This window comes from Heterodontus francisci, chromosome 5, assembly GCF_036365525.1.
Source record: "Heterodontus francisci isolate sHetFra1 chromosome 5, sHetFra1.hap1, whole genome shotgun sequence".
In the NCBI taxonomy this organism is placed as follows: Eukaryota; Metazoa; Chordata; class Chondrichthyes; order Heterodontiformes; family Heterodontidae; genus Heterodontus; species Heterodontus francisci.
Genome location: NC_090375.1, coordinates 28,453,458 through 28,476,418, shown reverse-complemented (window position 1 = coordinate 28,476,418; position 22,961 = coordinate 28,453,458).

Here is a 22,961-nt window from a genome sequence, read left to right as displayed (position 1 = left end):
ACTACAAGTAATTTGAAATCAGCTAGAAATGCTGTTCTCTGTAAAATGACAAGTTGCCAACAGGATGGCATGATTTTAGGCATAATACACTTTGTTTCCAGCTTTTACACAATCTCTTCTACCAGTGACTTTTGTTTTATGGGTGTTTTGTGATGACAGGTTAGGGAATTTTTTTTTTGTTCTTTTTACCTCAGGGGGAGGAATGCCTTAAGAGTAAATCTCACTTCATCATAATCCTGTTCCTCCCTGTCTATTCAAGGCTTTAATTAAAGAGTGACATTGTTGCTTACTCAGGATTGAGGGGTTATTGTGAGCTGGGATTTTCCCTCAACAGGATTAGCTTTCTATTTGATGTTATACTTACTTGTGCGCTGGTTGCTTATTCAGGGAAAAAATGAATTCAAGCCGATTGTGATCAGCTTTGGTTGGTTGCTTTGTTTCCTTGCTGTTGAACACAATCTTGCAGACGACAAGCAAATAGGGTCACGTGCATTAATCAGAATGTGCCATTGAAGTCGGACAGGCTTTGTTGCTCATCTGACAGAAAAGATTAGTGGGCAGGGCAACTAATCCCTATAGCTCACCATCAAGATTAATGGAAGGTTTGGGGTTTAAATACAGGCTGTACTATGATTTGACATTGGTACGGTTTTTAAGAGTCCTGTGAGCAGACAACACTGAGTCATGTGCTTTCGCTGACACTGATGTCCCGTCAAGCAAGTCCTGCGCTGAGCATTTATACTGAAACTCACACAAAGACCATTAGAAAAGGGCTTGTGAGGTTTTACAGAACCAACAACAACATGCATTTTCTAGCACATTTAACGTAGCAAAATGCCCCAGACAAAATTTGACACCGAGCCCCAGTTAGCTTGACGTCTGTCATGGGGAAGGTGTTCGAATCGATCATTAAGGAGGCTATAGCTGGGCATTTAGAAAAACGTAAGGTAATCGGGAATATTCAGCATGGGTTTGTGAAAGGGAAATCATGTTTCACCAATTTGTTGGAGTTCTTTGAAGGAGTGACATGTGCTGTGGATAAAGGGGAGCTCATTGATGTACTGTACTTGGATCTCCAGAAGGCATTTGACAAGGTACCACACAAAAGGTTATTGTGCAAAGTAGAAGCTCATGGTGCAGGGAGTAACATATTAACATGGATAGAAGATTGGCTGGCTGGCAGAAAACAGAGAGTATGCATAAATGGGTCCTTTTCTGATTGGCAGGATGTGACGAGTGGAGTCCTGCAGGGATCTGTGATGGGGCCTCAACTTTTTACAATTTATATCAATGACTTAGTTGGGGGGAGTGATGCCATGATAGCTAAATTTGCAGATGACACAAAGATAGATTGGAAAATATGTTGTGACGAGAACATAAGGAGGTTGCAGAATGATGTAGATAGGTTGGGTGAGTGGGCAAAAATCTGGCAGATGGAGTATATTGTGGGAAAGTGTGAAATTCTTCACTTTGGCAGGGAGAATAAAAAAGCAGAATATTACTTAAATGGAGAACAATTGAAGAATTCCAAGGTGCAGAGGGATCTAGGTGTTCTAGTGCAGTAGTCACAAAAACATAGTAGCAGGTACAGCAAGTCATAAAGAAGGCTAATGGAATGCTATCCTTTATTACAAAAGGAATTGAAAATAAAAGTAAGGATGTTATGCTTCAGTTATACAGGGCATTGGTGAGACCACATCTCTCATAATGTGTGCAGTTTTGGTCTCCTTATTTAAGGAAGGATGTGAATGCATTGGAAGCAGTTCAGAGGAGGTTTACTAGATTGATACCAGGAATGAGCGGGTTGTCTTATGAGGAAAGGTTGGACAGACTGGGCTTGTTTTCACTGGAGTTTCGAAAAGTGAGGGGAGACCTGAGTGAAGTTTATAAGATGCTGAATGGTCTTGACAAGGTGGATGTGGAAAGGATGTTTCCTGTTGTGGGTGAGTCCAGGACTAGGGGGCACTGTTTTAAAATTAGGGGTCACCCTTTTAGGACAGATTTGAGGAGAAATTGTTTTTTCTCAGAGGGTTGTGCGACTTTGGAACTCTCTGCCTCAGAAGGTGATGGAGACGGGGTCATTGAATAATTTTAAGGCGGAGGTAGATAGATTCTGATGAAAGGTCACTGACCTGAAATGTTAACTCTGCTTTTCTCTCCACAGATGCTGCAAGACCTGCTGAGTATTTCCAGCATTACTTGTTTTTATTTCAGATTTCCAGCATCTGCTGTATTTTGCTTTTATTTATGTAGATAGATTCTTGTTAGGCAAGGGAACCAAGGGTTGTCGGGGGTAGATGGGAGTGTGGAATTTGAAACACAAACTGATCAGCCATAATCTTATTGAATGGCGGAGCAGGCTCGAGGGGCCGAATGGCCTACTACTGCTCCTAATTTGTATGTTTGTATAAGGGCACCAAAAGTGGTGGTCAGAGAGATAGGTTTTAAGGAGTGTCTTAAAAGTAGGTGAGAGAGCTTGAGAGGCGCAGAGAATTTGGAGGGAATTCTAGACCTTAGGGCCTCGACGGTTGAAGGCAAGGCAGTGAATGGTGAAGTGAATCGAGTCAGGGATGGACAAGAGGCTGGAATTGGAAGAATTCAGAGTTCTTGGAAGGATGTAGGGCTGAGAGATAGGAAGGGACAAGGCCTAGAAGGATTTGAACATGGAAATAGAATTTTAAATATGAGGCATTACTGGACCTGGAGCCAATATAGGTCAGCGAGCACAGAGATATTGGGTGAACCAGAAAGAAACATGTTGGCCCAATTTTAAAAGCCCACTGAGTGCAGATACAGAGGCGAGTATGATTTGAAGATCGCATACTGGAGGTCGGAACTGGGACCCGCCGCCTCCAGAACATGACGCCATTTTTAATGGGACACTGGGATGGAGGAAATGGCAATCCCGCACACCTCCAATGAAGTGCCTGTTGAGCTCATTGAAGAGTGCACTAACAGGGCTGTCAGTGGCAGTTTTTAATTTTCAAAGGCTGGAAACGTGGAAGACGCCATGTGGGGGAACACAGCAGGTTGTCCCAGTCATGAACACTGCAGGGGGCCATGAGAGCTATGTGAAGGGCAGATTAAAATATGCTAGAGGCACAAAGTAAAGTGCTGCTGTTTCATAAGTGCCATAGAATGAGCATTGCTGCAGCTGTGAGACTTGTTTTTCCCAGTGGTGAGTGGTAGAAAACTGGAGAGGGACATGTGGCCACTGACATCACTTGGGCAGCTGGGGTTGGCAGGGGAAGGCCTGATGAATGCACAAAGCCCAGCTCGGGGAGTTCAAATGGGAACAAGCTACTCTGACATTGGACAGAGCAGCCAGGGTGAGCTGCAGCAGATGCAACCTCCTGAACAGCAGGAGGCCAGAGGAGCACAGTGGGGGGTGGGGGGGGGGGGGGTGGTGGTGGCTGAAAGGGGAAGAAGATGCTACCCAAGACATGGGATGCACAACCCAAAAGTCAGCTACCTGCAAATGTCAGAGTGCCAGTGACATAGGAGGCTGTGCCTATCCAGGCAGATGGTCTCGGACCTGTGTGTTCTGAGCCAATGACCCGAGGTCTCACCGTCCCCTTGGCAGTCCCTTACCTGCAGCCATCAAGTTCTCCATAGCCCTAAACCTCTATGCAATCGGGTTGTTCCAGGGATCAGCTGTGGAACCAGGTGGCATCTCACTGTTGGCAACTCATCAGACAGGTCCCAGATGCCATTTTCTGGAGGACGGGGCACCACATCCACTTTGACACAGATGGGCCTGCGCAGGCACAGAGGGCGTTGGTTTCAGCCTCCATTGCTGGTTTTCCGCCAGGTGCAGGGCATCAGTGCTTGAGCCCATGTGGCCATCCATGCACCCAGCGACTGACCAGTGTGATCCATCGACATCCAACTGGTCTGCAACTGCAAGAGCTTCCTCCAAGGTTGTGCTCACTTTCCTGGCAGCTGCCATGACTCCTTCATCCACCGCCAGTCCAGGCTGCCCGAATCTTCACTCCAACCCCCAAAGTGTGTGAATGGATCCGAGGGGACAAGGGAAAACCCTTGAAGAGATGGTTACTGACCCCACTGTGAGAGCCCCAGACAGATGCATAGAGGCAAAACAACCAATGCTATCTGCTCAGCAGGTCAACCACTGAGCAGGCTATCAGATTTCTGAAATTGCAATTCTGATGCCTGGATTGGTTGGGCGGTGCCCTCCAAAACCCTCCTGCAAGTGTCTTGGTCATTTTGGTGGTCTGCTGCACTCTCCATAACATGGCCCTCCAGAGGAGTGTGGACCTTGAGGACAGTAAGACCCTGGAAGGAGAGAGCTTACTGGGGGAGGAGTAGGGGCAGGAGGTAAGAGAGGAGGGGGAAGAGGGAGCGGAGGGGATAACACTAAACAGAGAGGTGCCCCTGCTGCATGGCGAGGTAGCCTCTGCTTGCCACCCTCTGGGAAGAGGACCTCCCTCCTCTCCCTCACAGCCTTCAGCATTAGATCCAGGTGGGCATCGATGAAGCGAGGGTCTGCCCAACCTCTAGTGCCAGGCCTCCAGCTCCCCTGTGACATCCCATTTCCCTCTGGTGCTGTGGAAGGCAGATCTCTCCCTCAGGACAACCGGCAGCCTCATTGATGGCTGCCATGGAAGTTTACATGAGCCCCACACTTGATCTGACCCACTGCCATTTTCAATCCCACTGGCTCTAAGTGGACAGGAAACCCATCTCCATACTAAGCAACTGCTCACCCATTTGAAAATTGCAATCTGAATCAGTTTCTGACCCAAAACCAGACCCAAGTTCCTGTTCCCCACCTCCGTAATGAAAATCCAGCTCATTACTTCACTCCAAACAGAACACAGGTGTCTGTTAGATTTGTCTCACATGTTCAGTGCCAGGGGTTTGAACATGACCCACCTGCTAGTGAAGACCATTGAACTTGAAAATCTGGAAAATTAATCTGCCCACATGCAGGCTGAATATTAATAATAGCTATAAACAATGAATTTGAGGTAAAGCAAGCAGGTCAGGATACATTTGGGTTTGTTTTAAACTTTTAATTTAAGAAGTTAAAATGGAGAAGCAGCATGGGACTAACTTGCCAGCACAGTATTACACCTGATGCAAGATACTCAGCTGGTGTGAGTTCAGTTGAAAGAAGAAAGAAGGAAATTGCATTTACAGAACACCTTTCACAACCTCAGGATGTGCCAAAATATTTTAGAGCCAAGGAAATACTTTTAAAGTGGAGTCACTGTTGTAATGTGGGGAAACGCAGCTACCAATTTGCATACAGCAAGCTCTCACAAACAGCAAAGTGATAATAACCAGATAATACATTTTAGTGATGTTGGTTGAGGGACATATCGTAGTGTGCCTAATCGGTAAATGAGATGCTGTTCCTCGAGCTTGCGTTGATGTTCACTGGAACACTCTCCGCTCAGTCCGCAAGCAGGACCCTGAGCTTCCAGTTGCTTGCCATTTCAACACTCCCCCCTGCTCTCATGCTCACATCTCTGTCCTGGGATTGCTGCAGTGTTCCAGTGAACATCAACGCAAGCTCGAGGAACAGCATCTCATTTACCGATTAGGCACACTACAGCCTGCCGGACTGAACATTGAGTTCAATAATTTCAGAGCATGACAGCCCCCCATTTTACTTTCATTTTCAGTCATTTTTTCTTCCTTTTTTTTACATTCTTTTTTACATTTTTTACAATTTTTTTTTTGCATTTATTTCATTTCATCTTAGTCTCTTCAGTTTGCTTACCCACTGTTTTTTTCAGGTTTGCACTTGCTGCTGTTCAATATTCAGTGTATTAACACCTAATCTGTACTAATGCTTTGTCTTTCAACACACCATTAACATATTGTTTGCCTTTGCTCCGTGACCTTTTGGTCAGCTATGTGGCCTGGTCCAATCTAGACCTCCTTTGTTATCTCTTGCCCCACCCCCACCTCACTTGTTATAACCTGTGACTTTTCTAATATTTGTCAGTTCCGAAGAAGGGTCACTGACCCGAAACGTTAACTCTGCTTCTCTTTTCACAGATGCTGCCAGACCTGCTGAGTGGTTCCAGCATTTCTTGTTTTTATTTCCAATGACAACTTGTATTTATATAGCACCTTTAACGAACTGCAATGTCCCAAGGAGCATTATAAAGCAAAATTTGATTGTGAGCCACATAAGGAGTTATTAGGACAGTTAACCGAAATGTTGATCAAAGAGGTGGTTTTGAGGAGGAAAGTGAGGTATAGAGGCAGAGGTTCAGGGAGGGAATTTCAGAACTTAGGGCCTTGCCACTAATGGTGAGAAAATTAAAATAGGAGATTCTCAAGAGGCCAAAATTAGAGAAGCACTCGTATCTCAGGGTTGTGTCTAGAGGGGATTACAGAGATTGGTAAGGCGAGCTGATGGAGGGTCTGAAAACAAGGATGAGAATTTTATAAATTGAGGCGTTGCTTAACCAGGAGCCAGTGTAGGTCAGTGAGCAGCGGGATGATGGGTGAACTGGACTTGGTCCAAGTTAGGACACAGGCAGCAGAGTTTTGGATGAGCTCAAGCTTACAGAGGGTAGAAGGTGGGAGGTCAGGCAGCAAGTTTGGAGGTAACAAGCACATCAATGACTGTTTTAACAGCAGATGAGCTGAGGCAGGGACGGAGTAGGGCACTGTTATGGAGGTGGAAATAGGCGGTCTTAGTGATGGAGTGGCTATGTGGTCGGAAACTCATGTCGTGGTCAAGTATGAAATCAAACTTCTGAACAGTCTGGTTCAGCCTCAGACATTGCTTTGAGCATGAATCTGATGTACACAAAAGGCTGCTTTTATACTGTGCGTACAGATGGGCAGTATTTAATTTTTGCTACATTAATATTGAAACATTATAGCAGGAAACTTAAAATTGGCAGCAAAACCATTTGCCTTGATGCTTTAGGAATTGCCCACTCTTGCCTGGTTTGAATTATTGGGCCAGATGGCATTAATTCGTCTAAACATTTGCTTTTTGCTGTGTCAATTTTTTTCCCCTGGATTATTCTTTTTATTTAATTGTTCTCTTTTTCATGTATTTTCTCTCTTATCCCATTCGCAGATCTCCCAGCAGCATGAACCCATTACCAGAGATAGCTGGATTGCTTTTCACCCTGACATTCACCACAGCCACTGTGAATGCAGCTTCTTGGAAGGTGCACAGCTACTGTAAACTGGCTGTATGATATTACCATTAATATCCTCTGTGTAAACACCAGGGAGCTATAGTTAGCAGTGTAAATGTAGGGATGTGGTGTGTGGAACTGAAGGTGGGGGGTGGGGGGGGGTGGGGGGGGGGGGGTCTCCCAATATCTCAAGTAAACAAGTGTAAAAGAACACCTGAGAAGGTGGTGGTGAGACAACATCTGGAACGACTGCAGTCTGTGTGATCGGGTTTGTAGCAGTTTTGATACAAAAGGCTTAAAGGGGGTGGATTCTTAAAGTGCATACAGGAGAGCTTTTTGAGCCAGTACATAGAAAGTCCTACAAGAAAAGGGGCAGTACTGGACCTAATCTGAGGGAATGAAGCTGAACAAGTGGTAGAAGTGTCAGTGGGGGAGCATTTTGGGGATAGTGACCATAACTCTAAGATTTAAGGTAGTTATGGAAAAGGACAAAGATGGACCGGAAATGAAGGTACTGAATTGGGGGAAGGCCGATTTCAATATGATAAAACAGGATCTGGCCAGAGTGGACTGGGAGCAGCTACTTGTAGGAAAGTCTAAATCAGACCAGTGGGAGTCATTCAAAGAGGAAATAGAGAGAGTTCAGAGGCAACATATACCCATTAAGGTGAAGGGTAGGACCAACAAGTCCAGGGAACCCTGGATGTCATGGAATATAGAGGATTGGATCAGGAAAAAAAAGGAGGCTTATGGCAGATTCAGAGTGCTGAAAACAGCAGAGGCACTTGAGGAGTATAGAAAGTGTAGAGGGGTACTTAAAAAAGTAATTAGGAGAGTGAAGAGGGGACATGAAAAAACACTGCTGGGCAAGATAAAGGAAAATCCTAAGGCATTTTATAAGTATATTAACGGCAAGAGGATAACCAGGGAAAAAGTAGGGCCCATTAGGGAACAAAGTGGCAATCTGTGTGTGGAGTCAGAGGACATAGGTGAGGTTTTAAATGAGTGGGGGATTCAAATACTAGGGGTCACGAGTTCAAAGTGAGAGGGGAAAAGTTTAGGGGGGCTATGCGTGGAAAGTTCTTTACGCAGAGGGTGGTGGGTGCCTTGAACGCGTTGCCAGCGGAGGTGGTAGATGCGAACACGATAGCGTCTTTTAAGATGTATCTAGACAGATACATGAATGGGCAGGAAGCAAAGAGATACAGACCCTTAGAAAATAGGCGACATGTTTAGGTAGAGGATCTGGATCGGCGCAGGCTTGGAGGGCCAAAGGGCCTGTTCCTGTGCTGTAATTTTCTTTGTTCTTTTCTATTACTTTTCATCTGTGTTCACTATGGAGAAGGATGATGTAGGTGTAGAGATCAAGGAGGGGGATTGTGATATACTTGAACATATTAGCATTGAAAGGGAGGAAGTATTAGCTGTTTTAGTGGGCTTAAAAGTGGATAAATCCCCAGGCCCAGATGAGAGGTATCCCAGGCTGTTATGTAAGGCAAGGGAGGAGATAACAGGGGCTCTGACATAAATTTTCAAATCCTCTCTGGCCACAGGAGAGGTACCAGAGGATTGGAGGACAGCGAATGTGGTACCATTATTCAGGAAGGGTAGCAGAGATAAACCAGGTAATTACAGGTTGGTGAGTCTAACATCAGTGGTAGGGAAACTATTGGAAAAAATTCTGAGGGACAGGATTAACCTCCGCTTGGAGAGGCAGGGATTAATCAAGGATAGTCAGCATGGCTTTGTCAGGGGGAGATCATGTCTAACTAACTTGATTGAATTTTTCGAGGTGGTGACTAGATGTGTAGATGAGGGTAAAGCAGTTGATGTAGTCTACATGGACTTCAGTAAGGCTTTTGATAAGGTACCGCATGGGAGATTGGTTAAGAAGGTAAGAGCCTATGGGATCCAGGGCAATTTGGAAAATTGGATCCAAAATTGGCTTAGTGGAAGGAGGCAGAGGGTGATGGTCGAGGGCTGTTTTTCTGAGTGGAAGCCTGTGACCAGTGGTGTACCACAATGATCGGTGCTGGGACCCTTGCTGTCTGTAGTGTACATTAATGATTTAGATGTGAATATAGGAGGTATGATCAGTAAGTTTTCAGATGACACTAAAATTGGTGGTGTCATAAATAGTGAGGAGGAAAGCCTTAGATTACAGGACATATAGATGGGCTGGTAAGATGGGCGGAGCAGTGGCAAATGGAATTTAACCCTGAGAAGTGTGAGGTGATACATTTTGGGAGGACTAACAAGGCAAGGGAATATACAATGGGTGGTAGGACCCTAGGAAGTACAGAGGGTCAGCGGGACCTTGGTGTACTTGTCCATAGATCACTGAAGGCAGCATCACAGCTAGATAAGGTCATTAGGAAGGCATATGGTATACTTGCCTTTATTACCTGAGGCATAGAATATAAGAGCAGGGAGGTTATGATGGAGCTGTATAAAACCCTAGTTAGGCCATAGCTGGAGTACTGTGTACAGTTCAGGGCACCACACTATAGGAAGGATGTGATTGCACTGGAGAGGGTGCAGAGGAGATTCACCAGGATGTTGCCTAGGCGGGAGCATTTCAGCTATGAAGAGAGACTGGATAGGCTAGGGTTGTTTTCCTTAGAGCAGAGAAGGCTAAGGGGTGACCTGATTGAGGTATACAAAATTATGAGGGGCATTGATAGGATAGATAGGAAGAAACCTTTTCCCTTAGCCGAGGGGTAGCAAGTTCCTCATTCTAACCTCTTTCTGAGTGAAGAATTTTCTCCTGAATTCTTTCATGGATTTATTAGTGACTATCATATAATTATGAACTCAAGTTTTGGATTCCTCAAAAGTGAAAATATATTCACTTCGGTTACCCTATCAAACTGAAAGGATGCTGAAAGGATGTTTTCCCTTGTGGAAGAGACTAGAACTAGGGGACAGAGTTTAAAAATAAGGGCTTGCCCATTTAAGATGGAGATGAGGAGAAATCTTTTCTCTCAGAGGGTTGTGAGTCTTTGGAACTCTCTTCCCCAGACAGCGGTGGAAGCAGAGTCTTTGAATATCTTAGGGCAGAGCTAGATAGATTCTTGATAAGCAAGGGGGTGAAAGGTCATTGGGGGTAGGCGGGAATGTGGAGTTGAGGTTACAATCAGATCAGCCATGATCTTACTAAATGGTGGAGCAGGCTCGCAGGTACCTACTCCTGCTCCTAATCCATATGTTCATATGAAAACCCCTTTTATAATTTAAAAGACCTCTATTGGGTCACCATTCAGCCTTCTCTTTTATCAACTGTGTAGAGCAATACAAGGTTACATGACAGAAGCAGGAATGGCATGGAGAACATTTTCCTCATCAGTGATTACATGGCTTGCAAGACAACTACATGAAGCTGCATGAGAGACAAAAGATTGGTGTCAATATCCCATTTCAGGAAAATCTACCCTATCAATGTCATTTTGCATTCAGCAGCCTTTTAGACGTTGTGAAATAATTCAATGTGACAACTAGGTATCACATTGGGCTGGGGAACACCAACATATTCCTTTAAGTGGATCCAGTGTGAATTATTTGAGGTATAAATCCATACATGCAACTCATCATTTCTACATTGGCAAAATATTAGACTCCAGAGATCCAAGAGGCTAGAAATCTAAATCTAGTCTCAACTCTTATTTCAAAAAGACTATCTCAATGGCTACGTTTCACTCCATGGCAGAGTGTGAAAACTAACAGAATCTATTTGAGTTGGACTCTGGAATGGCGGTCAGAGGAAGTGGTGAATGTTCTAAATTAGGATACTTTTTATAGTAATAAAGTAATGCACAGAACCACTGGAAATTTCCTATTATTTTACAATGGTATAATGACGCTCTAATTCAGTATTGAAAAGGAACATAGGAGCAGGAGTATGCTATTCATCCTGTTACAACCAGTTGAGTAAAAGGTCTAGGATTCCCCTTCAGCTTTCACCTGGTCTTACTGTAACAGGGTTTTAATTTTTTAAATACACCGTGTTTTTAGCTCCTCCTTGCTGAATCCTTGTTCACCACTTTCCAATTTTAAGGCAAAGAAACCAGCACAAACTGGCTTTTTTAGGTTTATAGAAGAAAAATTAAAATTTATTAAACTTAAACTTTAATTTGGTTAACGCCTATGGATTCACGACACGCCCACGCTAGCATGCATATGCGATACACACATGCAAATAGAGACAGAAAAGAGCAGAAGAAAAGTAATGTGGAAAGGTTTGAGGCAATATCTGAAGAGTTTTAGTTACGGTTCATTGAGCTCACTGTAGAGTCTTTGATTTTAGGTAGATCTTGCTTTTCGTTGGGGCCCAGTATTCTACTTAAACCTTGTTCGCTGTAAGTGATTTTTCTCTCTTGGGGTTCATGTGTCTTCAATGGATTCAGAGGCTTGTGACAAAGAGATGGGAGCAGACAGGAGAGATCTTCTCAATCCAGGAGCAAACAGACACTCTCTCCAAACTGTTTGTCCAAATCCAAAAAACTCAGGTTGCCCAGCAGGTTTGTCATGTGACTAGCTGGTTTGACCATGTCCATTTGTGTATCTGGCCATTTTAGCAGTCAACCTGGAATGCGAGCTCCCCCACCTTCAATGTCTGGTGATCAAAAGTCCATTGTGGGTTGAATGTGTCAGGGAATGGCTGCTTTGTCCTTTCAAGCACTGTCTGTTAATTTGCAAATGTCTTTCCAGCCAAGATCTGGCAATTTGTTTTAAAGCGAGTCCTTTCTTCACTTCAACAACAGTTTGAAATTTAATATCCATTTTGCGAAATGAATATGCCTCATGCTTGGCAGATGGGGGCCTGCAGGACAAGCCCCTTGAACCTGTTCCATCATGACTGATCTGTACCTCAACTCCATTTACCCACTTCTGGTCTGCATCCCTTGATACATTGACCTAACAAAATATATTGATCTCAATTTTAAAAATTTCAATTGACCCAGCATCCACAGCCTTTTGGGGGAGCGAGTATCAGATTTTCACTATTCTTTGTGTAAAGAGGTGCTTCCTGACTTCACTCCTGAAGGGCCCAGCTCTAATTTTAAGATTATGCATCCTTGCTGTGGACTCCTCTTCCAGAGTATAGTTTCCCTGTAACTGTCCTATCAAATTCCTTAATCATTTTAAACACCTCAATTAAATCATCAGTCGACCTTCTAAATGCAAGGGAATACAAACCAAGTTAATGCAACCTCTCCTCATGATTTAACCCTTTAAGCATTGGTATCATTCTGGTGACTTTGTGCTGTATCCCTTCCAAAGCATTTTTCCTGAGGCAGAATCTTTGCCCCGATATGGGCTGGGGGAAGGGGGTTGGGGGTGGTAAGAACAGAAATGGGCAGGTGCATAATTTTGTACTGCCGACCGATGTGCTTGCTGGCACCATTCCTCCCCCCAGTCATTTCCCCGAGGTGGAATCGAGGGTGGAAGGGCTACCCACCCAATTAATATAAGTTAAAGGCCAATTTTCAGAGAGCAGCTGGAATTTTCCAGTTGGCCTGCGGGCCCCACCCCCACTCCAGCGTCAGAAACAGACCAGGGTTTGCGGCCTTCCACGCCTACTTCCACAATGTTGGCCCAGCAGTTGTGGCCATTTTTTAATGCAGCATTTTTTAAAGTTGCTGAGAGGACACCTCAAGATGAAGGCCCCCTCCCTTATCCACAACAGCAGGCTACAGCTTTTTCCTTGCCGAAGGGCCTCCTATTGGCCCTCCAGCTTCGAGAGCCCACTCACCGAACATGCCTTCTGGCCACCAATTGACCGATTCAGGGAAATTCACACCTGGGTGACTGCTCCCATTACAGTGCGGGGTCGGGAACCCCATCTGACCCCGATGTCTAGGTCTCAAACCAAAACTCCAAACCCTGCCCTCGGTGTCTAAAACTATACTCCTGCTGAGGTCTGACCAAGGCTCTATACAACTGAAAATAAACACCAACATCCATTTGCCTTTTTGATTACTTTTTGTACCTGTGTACAAGTACTTAATGATTTGTGTGCACGGACACCCCTTTTCTGCTTTCCAACCCATAGTCTCACCATTAAGGCTATATTTTAATTTGACTTTCCAGGGATCTAACGTGGATGGCCTAACAATTTTCCACATTGAACACCATCTGCTCTAGTTTTGTCCACTCACTTAGTCTGTTAATGTCCCTTTGTAACTTCATGCCCCCTTCTACACAACTTACTGTGCCTCCTAACTTGGTTGACACCTTTCCATCTTCGAAAGATGATGGACAAGCAGCAAACAATCCATTTACATGGAATATCTTCTCTTGGTGCACCTTTGCTGATGGCTGCGAAGGCAAATCCTTCAGAGGTAGGTTCTGCCACAAGTGCTACACATGAAGCTGCCAAGTGACGCTGTGAGTTGTAGTTTTGACGTTGGCGCCTGTTGCCAAGCTGCTGTAGAAACTGGTTGATGTGGTAGTGCACACCAGTCCACAGGATGTGTCGCTATTTCCCTCTTTTGCCAGTTGGTGACTCCAGGTGTGATAGTCAATATTTAGGGCTTCATGTCACGCTTGCAAGCATGTGAGAAGTGGAGATTTGGGCGCCCTACTGGTTGTCTGGCCCCAGCTACCTCACTATACAGAAGGTCCTTGGGCAGCTACCTCACTATACAGAAGGTCCTTGGGTACACGACCATCATCCATCTTGTGGACGTGTCCCATCCACTGAAGCTGCCTCTGTTTGATTAGTGTCAACACATATAGGAGCTCTGCCTTTGAGAGGACTGCTGCATTTGTGATTTTGTCCTGCCAGGATATACCCATAATGCACCGCAGACAGCGAAGATGGAAATTATTGATCTGCTTTTCCTGGTAGCTGTAAGTCGCCCATGTTTCACAGCCATACAGCAAGGTGCTGAGAACACAGGCCTTATAAACCATCAGCTTGGTGCTAAGGGTCAGCTTGGTGTTATCCCATGCGCATTTTGCGAGTTGACCAAGTTGGGAGCTGCTTTTCCTATGCGTGTATCGCGCTCTGCATCAAGGGATGAATTGGAGCCAAGGTAGCAGAATTTGCTAACCCCTTCCAGTGGGGTGTTATTCAGTGTGATCAGAGGCAGAGACACAACACCTTGTCCCAGGACCACAGTTTTCTTGATGCTTATAGTAGAGTAAGTTACAGGCATGGGAGAGACAGTCTATGAGTCTTTGTAGCTGAGTTTCCATGTGAGTGACTAGCGCAACATCATCAGCTTAGAGGAGTTCTCTGATCAGGAAGTGATGTGTTTTTGTCTTCGCTTTCAGCCTTGATAAGATTGTAGATCTTGCCGTCTTACCTAGCGTGCAAGTAGACTCTTTCCATACCTGTAAACATAGATTCAACATCATTGACAGAACCTAATGGGGATAATTTTCTGAGTGCGTGCTGGTGGCAGGAACATCACGCACAATCAGCACATGTCAGAATGCCACACCTAGAGGGGAATTTTATGCTCTCCCACATGTCGACTTTGGAGGCTGGGAGAGCATATGGGATGGTGGCGCTTTCCTGCCTCCACACAAATTATTCCATGGCGAGAAGGCCTGTGGACAGCCTGCCCATCCCACTGCCAATTGAGGCCCTTAAGTGGGCAACTAATGCCCAATTAAGAGCCTCATCCCACTGCCACTGGTAGTAGTCCAGAGAGGCAGGCCTGTCACCACACAGGGAGAATGCCAAGCAAAACTGGGCGGGTTGCTTGTCAGCTCCAATAAGGGTATGGGGTGTGGTGGGACGGGGGGTCCCTCACTAAAAGGCACTTAGTGTCTGATTGAGGGACCCGGCGTCGGGAAGCGGGGGACCCGCTGAGAGTCACCCCCCTTCCCTTGCTGCTGACCCCCTTTACACCTCTCTTCCCCCATAACCCCCACCCCACAAAACCCCTCCCGACCTAACTCACCTGTCGTGTGGGTCCAGCACCTCTGGTGAGTCCAATACCAACTTATGATTGACAGTAGCTCTCAGCAGGCAGGACCTCCGTCACCAGGCTCCTTAATCCTGGGGAAGGCCCGCCACTGTCCACTTGGCACATAATGCAGGCGCCTTCCCCAGAGGAGGTGAGGCGGGGCTCTCGCCATGCTGTAGCCAGTGGCCGAGACCTCCGTCATCAAGATCAAATCCTGGCCTTTTTCATTGCTGCTGCCGAAAATGGCGGCGACCATAAACTATGACGGTCTGGATGTGCAGATTACACATCGCGGAGCTGCAGCGATAATAAACACAACGGCTCATTTAAATGGCCAGGGTATTCCGCCCCCGCTGATGACATGGAAGGGGCGGGCAATCCATCCCCGGTAACGGCGTCATGTGCCACAGCGCAGGCGCCGACGCTATTTTTAAAGAGCTCCGAGCCCTTCCATTTAGTTTAAATATTTAAAAATCTAGTAATATTAATTAATGTTTCTAGCCCCTCTCCGATCCCCCAATAACCATTCAGTTCATTCTATGCCCTCTCCCCCAGTAAAATACTTAACTCGTGTCCCTGACCTTCCCCCCAACAACGTTTATAAACCTTAATTTTCAACCCCTTCTCACCATCTCCGAGACCAATCAGAACAGAGATCTGAAGGCGCGGGAGTGCCGGCACTGGCACTGATATTGGTGTGGCACAGATGTCAGGAGCGAGACGCTCATTAATGCAGGTATTTAAATAAATTTGCTGATGTAAATTCTGGTCCCGTCGCCAAGCGACGGGGGTGGTCTGCCACAAGGTCTTGCCACCGCCAGCAAATTTGGGCCAGGCTTCCCGGTGTTGAGGCCCATGGTGGCCTCTTCCAGAGGCATTTTGCGGATTCCCCCTCCTGCCACGACCCACAATGTCGGGGGGGAGGTGTGGGAAGTGGGGGAGGGGGGAATGCTGTAAAATCCAGCACAAGGTCTTTACAATGGTGCAACCAAAAGTGCAGTGAGGCTTCCAGTTCATGCTTAAAATTCATAAAGTTTACCAAATCAAAAAGTAAAGGTGTTAATACCTCTGTTAAAATAGCAGTGAGAGTAATTTGATATAAATGTCTTATGTCTTTGTATGATAACATCACTGATGGTAACTTCCACACCGAGATCATTACAGCAAATGATTTGACACAATGAGCTGAATTTAGTGAGGCCGTTTGGAGAGGGAATCAAGGTGTGGGGGGCTGAAGAATTGCGTTAGCAGTGTCTACCTGGAAATCCCATGATGTGACGTCAGTTCCAGATTTAGTCAGTGGCGGGAAAGCTCCAAGGCGGAGTCACCACCCTGACACGATGCAACTGCAATTTAAATTGTTGAACAGATAGTTAGAATACATTTGCATGCAATTGGAAACGATTCAATGGGGGGCTCGGATTTAAGCGGACAACGGGCAACCCTCACCTGCCTTTGGATCCCTGGCCGTTGAAAGTTGGCAGCACCGTGGTGAGGTCTCAGTGCCATGATGGGAAGGCAGCACTGGATAGGGGAAGAGGGGGGAATGGAGGCCATTGTTGGCCTGCAGTGCTGTGATATCTGCACGAGTGAGCTTGATGCTGGGTGGTCTGCATGGGTGGGTGTGCTCTCAGGTGTCAGTACAGGGTGGGCATATTGCCAGGTGGCAGTACTGGGTGGGCCTGGTCTTGGGTGGCAGTACAAGGTGGCCATATTGCTGGGTAACCTGTACCGGGTGGCCATACTGTGGGTGATCAGTACTGGGTGGCCATACTATCGGCTGAGAGGATTGACTCTCAGCAAGGGTGGGCACTGAGGGCCATTAGGCCATAAGTCGAGGTAGGAAAGGCAAACGTACCAAGGGAACTTCATCTCTGCAAGAATAGTGCTCTGGAGCCCTACTGATCACCCGGTATGGGTCTCATACACCCTGTCTATGTGGACTCCCATGGCATGATGTAGTACCTCTGATGAAGAGAGGGCCAAGAGGCAGATGTGACTGGTCGTGAAGCTCCATGATGAGAGAAACAGCAGCCGACCATGCCGAAAAGGCGCCAGAAAGTCTACCAGACTTGAATCAGTTGCCTCCAAATGTCCAAGAGGTATTGCCAGTGAAGACTGCGGCTTTCCAGGGAGGCTGTCACCAACCTTTGCACCCTGCTGCAGGATCAGTTGTGACCTGTGGGATTTGGTGGTCACCCTATGCCAGTGGCCTTGAAGATCACCGTGGGACATAAATTTTACACGTCTGGATCTTTCCAAGGATCCACCGGGGACATGTGTGAGGTCACCCAGGCAGCAGCCCACTGTTGCATCAAGGAGGTAAGCAATGCCCTGTTCAAGAGGGCCAGCGACTATGTGCGCTACTGGACCAACCCTGACAGTCAGACCAAGGGAGCCATTGGATTCAGGGCCATCGCTGGATTCTCCTAAGTGCAAGCTGTGGTAGACTGTATGCATGTGGCCATCAAGGCTCCATTGGAGCAGCCAACTGCCTTCAACAACAGGAAGGGCTTCAATTCATTCAATGTCCAAATGACCACTGAAGGAGTTTCCTGTAAGTGTGTGTCCGCTTCCTGGGAAGCAGCCATGGCGCCTACATACTTCGGTGCCACAACTTTTCAGGCCCCCCGCTCGCCTTCAGGAATGGATTCTCGGGTCAAAGGCTACACATTGAAGACATGGGGGGAATTTTATGGAAGCGATGGGGATCTCGGTCACTGGCTGGGGAGCCACGTTTCCTCCTTTGGGGAAGGCCCGCATATTATGAGCCAATCAGGCTCTTGAGAGGCCACTGGCCGGCCTTTCCTGGGATCAGGACCTTGGGGATGGGAGGTCATGCCCACCAAGAGCTGGCGGCCAAGAAAGGCCGACAGCTCTTTTGCTCAGCAGTGCCACCAGGTGGTTGCTGCTGGAATGGAGCGACTCAGGCCAGAGGTAAGTGATAGTGGGAGGGGTTTTGTGGGGGTGAGGGTTGCGGGGGAGGGACGGTGTAAGGCGGGTCGGAAGCAAAGGCAAGGGGGTGGCTTTCGATGGGCCGACTGCTTCCCAATGCCGGGTGCCTCGATCAGGCACTGAGTGCCTTTGAATGAGGGACACTCCCTTCCCCCCAGGAAACCACAAGCAACTGCACATGGGTTTGCAAGTCGTGCTTCCCGTGGTGCATGGTGGGGGAGAAAGGTCAGTTACGGGCCTTCCCAGACTTAATCAGAATGGAGGCCGGAAAGTGGCGGGGTCCCAACCCATCACAATTTTGCCTGATTAAATGCTCTCCCCGCCTCCAAACTCACCACAGGGGAGAGCATAAAATATTGCCCATGGCTACTGACACCTATTAGAAACCCTCACACTGCTGCAGAGGAGAGGTACAACATCTGCCATGGGTCTCCCTGAGCGACCATTGAGCAAGCCATTGGACTGCTGAAGGTGAGATTCTGGTGCCTCAATCAATCGGTGGAGCCCTGTAGTATGCCCCAGCGAGGGTCTTGTGTATCGTGGTGGTCTGCTGTGCTCTGCACAATCTAGCACTGCAGAGGCCTTGCATGAAGAAGATATGATTGATCACCAATCCTCAACCGATGAGGAGGATGTGGAGGAGGCTAATGAGCAGACAGCACTGGAGAGTGAACCCCTTGCACTGGAGGCCAGACACATTGAGCGATGGGCCAAGGAGTCAAGAGACAATCTCATGCTTACCTGCTTCCAGCCACCATGATGGTCTCTCAAAGTGAAATCATTAACGCCTCACCTCAATGGATTCAATCTGTCGCTTCCTTTCTATCTGGATTCTGTGCCAAGCGCCCAGCTTCACCATGCACTCTTGCACATCTGAGATGCTTACCAATGGAGGGCTATGTCTACACTGGCAGCCCAATGAGGGAGAAGGATGAAGTCAGCACGTCTCAATTAAGTCATGAAAGTGTAAATATTTTCCACAATGAATGTTTACTTCAATAACAAAAAAGTTAAACCACAAAACAAATGTCAAACACCCATGAAACCGCAAGAGCGAGATCAGCGGGGAGTTAAAAGAGCGGAGGCGGCAGGGCGAGAGAGAGTGAGACCAGCGGGGAGCTATCCTATCCTGTCCAGTCCAGACCAGTCCAGTCCAGTCTGTGGCTCCAGAGTGGACCAATCACATTCTGAAAAAACATCAAAGTGTGACATCAAGGGGAAAATGGAGTATGAGAGTAAGCTTGCAGAGAACATAAAAACTGACTGTTAAAGCTCCTATAGATATGTGAAGAGAAAAAGATTAGTGAAGACAAATGTGGGTCCCTTACAGTCAGAAACGGGGAAATTTATAATGGGTAACAAAGAAATGGCAGACCAACGAACTACATACTTTGGTTCTGTCTTCACAAAGGAGGACACAAATTACCTCCCAGAAATGTTGGGGAACATAGGGTCTAGTGAGAAGGAGGAACTGTATGAAATCAGTATTAGTAAGGAAATGGTGTTAGGGAAATTGATGGGATTGAAGGCCGATAAATCCCCAGGGCCTGATAATCAACATCCCAGAGTACTTAAGGAGGTGACCCTTGAAATAATAGGTGCGTAGCTGGTCATTTTTCAAAGTTCTATCGACTCTGGAACAGTTCCAATGGATTGGAGGGTAGGTAATAGAACCCCACTATTTACTTAAATAGCTTATTTAAACAGTTAAATAGTTTAATTATTTAAATTATTTAAAAAAGGAGGTAGAGAAAAAACAGGGAATTATAGACCGGTTAGCCTGACATCAGTAGTGGGGAAAATGCTAGAGTCCATTATAAAAGATGTAATAGCAGAGCACTTGGAAAACAATGACCGGATCGGACTAAGTTAACATGGATTTACGAAAGGGAAATCATGCTTGACAAATCTACTGGAATTTTTTGAGGATGTAACAAGTAGAATAGATAAGGGAGAACCAGTGGATGTGGTGTATTTGGACTTACAGAAGGCTTTTGATAAGGTACCACATAAGAGATTAGCTGGCAAAATTAAAGCACATGGAACTGGGGGCAAAGTACTGACAGGGATAGAGAACTGGTTGGCAGACAGGAAACAGAGAGTAGGAATAAATGGGTCTTTTTCTGAGTGGTAGGCAGTGACAAGTGGGATCTCGCAGGGATCAGTGCTAGGACCCCAGCTATTCACAATATATATTAATGATATAGATGAGGGAATTAAATGTAATATATCCAAGTTTGCAGATGGTACAAAACTGGGAGGGAGTGTGAGCTGTGAGGAGGATGCAGAGAAGCTCCAGCGTGATTTGGACAGGTTGAGTGAGTGGGAAAATACATGGCAGATGCAGTATAATGTGGCTAAATGTGAGGTTATCCATTTTGGTGGCAAAAACAGAAAGGCAGATTATTATTTGAACGGCGATAGATTGGAAAAGGGGGAGGTGCAGTGAGACCTGGGTGTTCTTGTGCACCAGTCGCTGAAAGTAAGCATGCAGGTGCAGCAGGCAGTTAAAAAGGCAAATGGTATAGAACATAGAACATAGAACATAGAACAGTACAGCACAGTCCAGGCCCTTCGGCCCACGATGTTGTGCCAAACCTTTAACCTACTCTAAGATCAAACTAACTACCTACCCTTCATTCTACGATCATCCATGTACCTGTCCAAGAGTCGCTTAAATGCCCCTAATGTATCTGCTTCTACTACCACCGCTGGCAGCGCATTCCACGCACCCAACACTCTCTGTGTAAAGAACCTATCTCTGACATCTCCCCGAAACCTTCCTCCAATCACCTTAAAATTATGCCCCCTGGTGAGAGCCCTTTCCACCCTGGAAAAAAGTCTCTGACTATCCACTCTATCTATGCCTCTCATCATCTTGTACCCCTCTATCAAGTCACCTCTCATCCTCTTCGCTCCAATGAGAAAAGCCCTAGCTCCCTCAATCTTTCTTCGTAGGACATGCCCTCCAGTCTTCATAGGGATAGGATTCGAATACAGGAGCAAGGATGTCTTGCTGCAATTATACAAGACTTTGGTGAGACCACATCTGGAGTACTGTGTGCAATTTTGGTCTCCTTATCTGAGGAAGGACATTCTTGCTATATAAGGAGTGCAGCGAAGGTTCACCAAACTGATTCCTGGGATGGCAGGACTGATGTATGAAGAGAGATTGGATCGATTAGGCTTGTATTCGCTAGAGTTTAGAAGAATAAGAGGGGATCTCACAGAAACCTACAAAATTCTAACAGGACTGGACAGACTTGATGCAGGAAGGGTGTTCCCGATGGCGGGGCAGTCCAGGACCAGAGGTCACAATCTAAGGATAAGGGGTAAACTATTTAGGACTGAGATGAGGAGGGATTTTTTCACCCAGAGAGTGGTGAACCTGTGGAATTCTCTACCACGGAAAGCAGTTGAGGCCAAATCATTAAATACATTCAAGAAAGAGTTAGATGTATTTCTTAGGGCTAATGGGATCAAGGGATACGGGGAAAAAGCGGGAACAGGTTACTGAGTTTGAATGATCAGCCATGATCGTATTGAATGGCGGAGAAGGCTTGAAGGGCCGAATGGCCTACTCCTGCTTTTATTTTTGTATGTTTCTATGTGACATCACAGGAAAACAGCTTGGTGAGTATTTTTCTCATTTATCTTTCAAAATCTGGGTAATTTAGTAATTGTAAGTTTTTATTGGAGGTAGTAGTAAGGTTTACTAATAGTAATAAAGCTTATTAGATTGGCTGGTATTTCCTATTTATTACAATTACTATCAGTAAGGTTTATTATTATTGGTGAGGTTATTACTACTATTGGTAATGTTTTAGTATTCGTAGGTTGTATTAATAGTGGTAAGGTTGATTAGTATTGATAAAGTTTATCATTCGCAGTAGTGAGGTTATTATTACTATTGGTAAGGTTTATTAATATTGGATTATTAGTATCAGTGGTGGCAGGGTTTATTAGTCGCAGGGTTTAGTTGTAGTAGCAAGGTTTATTATCTAATAGATAGCGGAATGGCAGGTCTGCTCCAACCACTGAAGTGCACATCCTGTGCTATGTGGGACCTCCAGGACCCTTCTTGTGTCCTGGATAACCATATGTGCAGGAAGTGTTGTCAGTTGCAGCAGCTTGAATTCAGGGTTTCAGAGTTTAAACAGCAGATGATGTCACTGCGGTGCATTCATGAGGTTGAGAGCTTCGTGGATAGCACGTTTATAGATGTGGTCACCCCTTAGCTTAAGAGTATGCAGGGAGAGAGGGAATGGTTGACTTCCAGACAGTCAAAAAGAAACAGACAGGTAGTGCAGGAGACCCCTGAGTGCATCGCACTCTCTAACTGGGGGAATACTGAGGAGTGATGATGGTTCATCTGGGGAGTGCTTTCCAAGCCAAAGCCATGGCTCAGCTGCACAGGGGGGCAGGCACAAGGAATATTGGAAGAGCGATATTGATAGGAGATTTAATAGTCAGGGAACAGACAGGCGTATCTGTGGCTGCAGATTTGAATCCAGGATGATGTGTTGCCTCCCTGGTGCCAGGGTCTAGGATGTCACTGAACAGCTGCAGTGCACCCTGAGGGGGAGGGTGAACAGCCAGCAGTCGTGGTCCACATTAATACCAACAACATAGGTAGGAAGACGGATGTGGTCCTGCAGAAACAGTTTACTGAGCTAGGTAAGAAATTAGCAAACAGGATTACTCCCAGTACCACGTGCAAGTGAGTATAGAAATAGGAGGATAGTGAAGATGAATGCATGACTGGAAAGAAAGGAGGACCTAAGATTCCTGCGACATGAGACCAGTTCTAGAGAAGATGGGACCTGTACAGGCCAGATGGGTGCACCTGAACAGAGATGGGACTAATTTCCATGTGGGGTGATTCGTTGGTGTTATTGGGAGGGTTTAAACTAACTTGGCAGGGATGTGAGAACAAGGAGATAATATAAGA